The following is a 4,515-nucleotide window of genomic DNA, read 5'->3' on the forward strand; positions in this document are numbered from 1 at the left end:
CTGAATGCCTTCACGAGATATTGTGTTTACGAGAATTAGACAGATGTAAGGTCACAGTGGTCTTTGACGACCAAATTCTTATCAATTAATTGCTGAATCCAAGTGGACGTTTGTTTGACCCCCAGATTGTAATCAGATTATCATTGACTCAAAGTTAACATTTGGAGGGAAATTTAAGAAAATCCCCCAAAACGTTCTTGAGAGATCATGTTTGCGAGAATGGGACATACGTACAGAGGCATATAAAGTGATGAGATAAACAGAGCTTTGGCAGCAGAGAAATGTAATACTTTAATAATACTTTACTAGATTTATTTATGAATTTTTATAACCTTAATTAACGGTACAATCCATCAATATGTTGATATGTAAAATTGATATAAAAACTTCCTAACGTGTTGGTTAAGCTTCACCTACCTGACGTCAGACTTTAAATTTCCTGTTGTTGCTTGTTTTATAGATTTAGGCAGGTGTGGCATATAAAAGAATGCAAGTCTATTACCTTAAGGCCAGAATCTAATCCCCAAATCAGTCAAAATCCTATAAGCCTACTGTCATATTTTACAACAACGTTCTTCCGCTGTCTGACACCATGTCATTACCTTTTATGTTTTGGTTTCAGACATGACTATTTTAAGAGCTGTTTGTTCCATGACACCCAAACAAAAGGAGTCACTTTGTTCACATCTCTGGAATTCAATAACCTGCAGTGAATAAAGCACATTTGCTTTGTGTGAGGCACCTGTTGGGGTAAATAGACTACTGGCAAGAATGACACAAACTGAAAAGGCAGCTTATTCTGAAAAGCCCAGCCCAAAGTAAACATGCATTGGTATTATAGATTAATGGTGTTGCCTTTGTTAGAAGAGAAGTCACCTTTGTATGCTGCATTATGTCAATAGTGCATGCTATTATAAGCTATTTTTTCCATTGATAAAGTTGAACGTCATGGGGTTGTAGTAAATCATTATAAAATAAGGCAAAATATTGTTTTAGATGAAATAGGTGACGTAATCTGAATAGTGCTAACATGCAAATCTAAGTTTATCTGTGTGCATGTTTGAAAAGCGCTGGTGTGGATGAGCATTATGGCATCGTTATTGTAATAAACGCTCACTTTCTCACGCATCATGGATGTATTTTCATACCAGCTAATAGTGCAGCTAATTATATGGTGAACCACAGAAAAGCTCCATCACTGATTGCCTGCACTGAAATGCAAATCTGGATCCAGTTAGATTAATCGTCCCTAATTTATGTACATTATATTGAAGACATATTCATGGATGTGTCATAGAATATTGTGCTATTTTTAAAAAAAAAGGAAGGAACCTTCAAGGACAGGAAAGCCCCAACCTTAGGAGGAGACAGAAGTGAAGGTCATCTAAGGAGAGAGACAGGAAGGTTGGGTGAGGCGGAGTCATGATTACAGCTCGATGTCTTCAGTAATTACAGTAAACCAACCGAGGATTACAGACTGTGTGTCTCTACGGGGGGTGAAGTCTGCTGGAGCTAAAAGAGCAGCTGACTTGTTACTGAGACAAGCTACTGAGAAAACTGAGACAGGACATTTTATTTGATTCGAACCAAATCCTCACAACACTCATTATTAATGTTATGTCATCATTGAGTTTTATTAATGAATGACATATAAATCCCCTGCAGTTTTTGTGACATAAATACTTAACATATCCCCTCTCTTAGATACATAATAAATATCTGACCTGTTCTTCTTTGTGTTAGTTTTGCAACTTAAGGACGACTTGAGGCTGTGCTTACAGTAGTTTGAATAGTCTAATGCTCAGTAAACTAACAGACTATAATTAGTCACCAAAATAACACTAAAGATCTGTTACTCGCAGGTAAAAATACACAGAATGAATTTCAGTTTTACTTAAATGTAGCTCATCTTGTTTAAATTTGGCAAATTTATATGTGTTTTATTTGTCTAAGAGATATAAACATGGAAGAGGCAAATAAGATAACAAAGAGATGCAAATGAACAGCAAAGAGATTCATAATATTTACAAATAAAGACAAAATGAACAAAAATGGCGCAATGTGATCACAAAGATACACAAAACAATTACGAAAAGTATCAAAGAATCCAAAAGGGACACAAAATGATGAAAAAAGACACAAAATGACCTCAGATACTGAAAATAATTACAAGAGGCAAAACAACCAAAAAGTGACACAAAAAATTCTAGATAAGGCACAAAATAAATACAAAAAGGGCCAAATTACTAAAAAGAAACACAATATTACCATAAGGACACATAAAATGACCAAAACAGACACAAAAGTACCCCAAACACGCCTTCTAAAATACAACAAAGAGACACAAAATGACTACAAAAAGGGGCAAAGCAACCAAAAACAGACACAAAACAACCGAAAAAGACACAAAACTTCACCCGAAAACCACAGAAATCATCCCAGGAAGACATAAAATAATTACAACATGTGCAAACCAAAGATAAAGAGACAAAAAATGACTACAAAGAAACACAAAAAATTACCTCAAAGAGACACAAAATAACCACAAAAAGGGGCAAAACAACCAGAAAGAAACACAAAATTACCTTAAAGACACAAATACAAAAATGGGGGAAACAAAAACAAAGAAATACAAAATGACCAAAAGAGATATAAAATTATATTTAAACACCCCCACACAATTATCTCAAAGAGACACACATGACTACAATAAAAAAAGAAAGCAAAATCACCATAAAGTCTGTGTCTCATGCCTATGTAGGAGAAGTGGTGAGGCCTTTTACAAAATGTCCTACTTTCAGCATTTGACAATGTTGGTGTGACAGAGTGGGAACATTGTGATCTTTATTAAATAATGGATCTTTTGCTGATAATCTATGTATGTATGTATGTATCTATTCCCTTTGACAGGAAACCATCAGGTCAGCTGATGTGGTTAACAGCGAAGAGAAACCTGCAGCACAGATCAGCAGTGCAGAGGCACCTTGATCTGATATTCTCTGTATTCTCTTTATCGTGTGAACTTGCCTCAGGTTTATTGGTATCTTAAACTGGTTTCTGTGGTTAACAATAAGCTCCAGTTAAAAAGCCAAAACCCTGTGTCCTCAACAGCTTTTATACTAAGATGATCCGACTACTGACTGATTCCCCTGATCATGTTTGAGGACTTCAGACTGACAGTTCATATCGATCTGCTTATACTCTCGTATTGGACTGTGAGACATTTTGAAGTCTTTTATTCGTAGATGTGTAGATTTTTGTATTTCACTTGTTTCTGAGGAAAAAGATGATTGTGAAGCATTTTATGCATAAAAACTAAAGTCTTGGGGTTAATCGCCTTGTTTGGACACAGAGGGGGAAGTGGTGCAGTGCACGTTTAATGGAGTGAAGGTGGATGAAGGGTGAATTAATTGGTACTAAGTTCAGACCTGCCGCTAACTGGCACGCCTCCATCAGAGACACATTCACAAGGGAAGCTGGTATGATGCAATGGCCGCACCCATGAGACCAGATAGTTCATGTGGCTTCAATCCTCATTGGGTTAGTATTGAAAAAAAAAAAAAAAACTAGGTAAGACTTGTTACATTAGAAATATGAACTTTAACATAGAAGAGCTGATTCATTTTTTGTCAAAAAATAAAGTAATATAATAAAATAAAAGATTGACAAATGAATTAGGGGAAATGTTTGGGGCAATAAAGACCGGCACAAAATCTCTATTTAATGATTTTTAAGGCCCGATATTTATAAAATAGAATCTAAGACTGTAGAAACCCTCATGATTACAGTAAAGACAACCTGTTTCAATGTTCACGTTCATATGAGCTCACGGTTTGTTTTAAATGATAAACTCTTAAATGAAGGCTGCAGACTTTCTGCCTTATATGACATCAAATGTTCATTACTTACACGCACTGTAACTTTTATTCTTGGATTTTGTAACCTTGATCTTATTTTCTATTCTCTGGCTCTTAAATGCGTTATCTACTTTTTTCAATATGTTCCTTTCGCACTTTGTCTCCATGCTTTTGATGTTTTATGTAAAGCACTTGGAATTGTCTTGTTGCCAAAATGTGCTACAAAAATAAACCAGACAGGCTGCAACCTCGGCAGTTCAAGTCCAACTGGGGGACCTTTGTTGCATCTCTCTTCTGTCTGCAAAATGGACTGCACTTGTTTCACACTACATATCACATTCACCCATTCACACACACATTCACACACACTGGAGTCCGAGGCTGCAGTATAAGGTGCCACCTGCCACTCAGTAACCATTCATACACACCTACACTCTGATGGCACAGCATCGGGAGCAATTTGGGGTTCAGTGTCTTGCCCAAGGATACTTCAATACGTTGACTGGAGTAAACGGGAATCGAACTGCTGACCTTCCGATTAGAGGACGACCCGCTCTACCTCCAAGCAACAGCCGCTTCCTAAATACCTAAAAAACGCATATAGAATTTTATCAAATATTAAGAAATAAAAGAAGTAAGAAAATTTAGAGAGAAAAAA

Source organism: Plectropomus leopardus, chromosome 17 (assembly GCF_026936395.1).
Source record: "Plectropomus leopardus strain MGB_pleo_1.0 chromosome 17, ASM2693639v1, whole genome shotgun sequence".
Lineage (NCBI taxonomy): Eukaryota > Metazoa > Chordata > Actinopteri > Perciformes > Serranidae > Plectropomus > Plectropomus leopardus.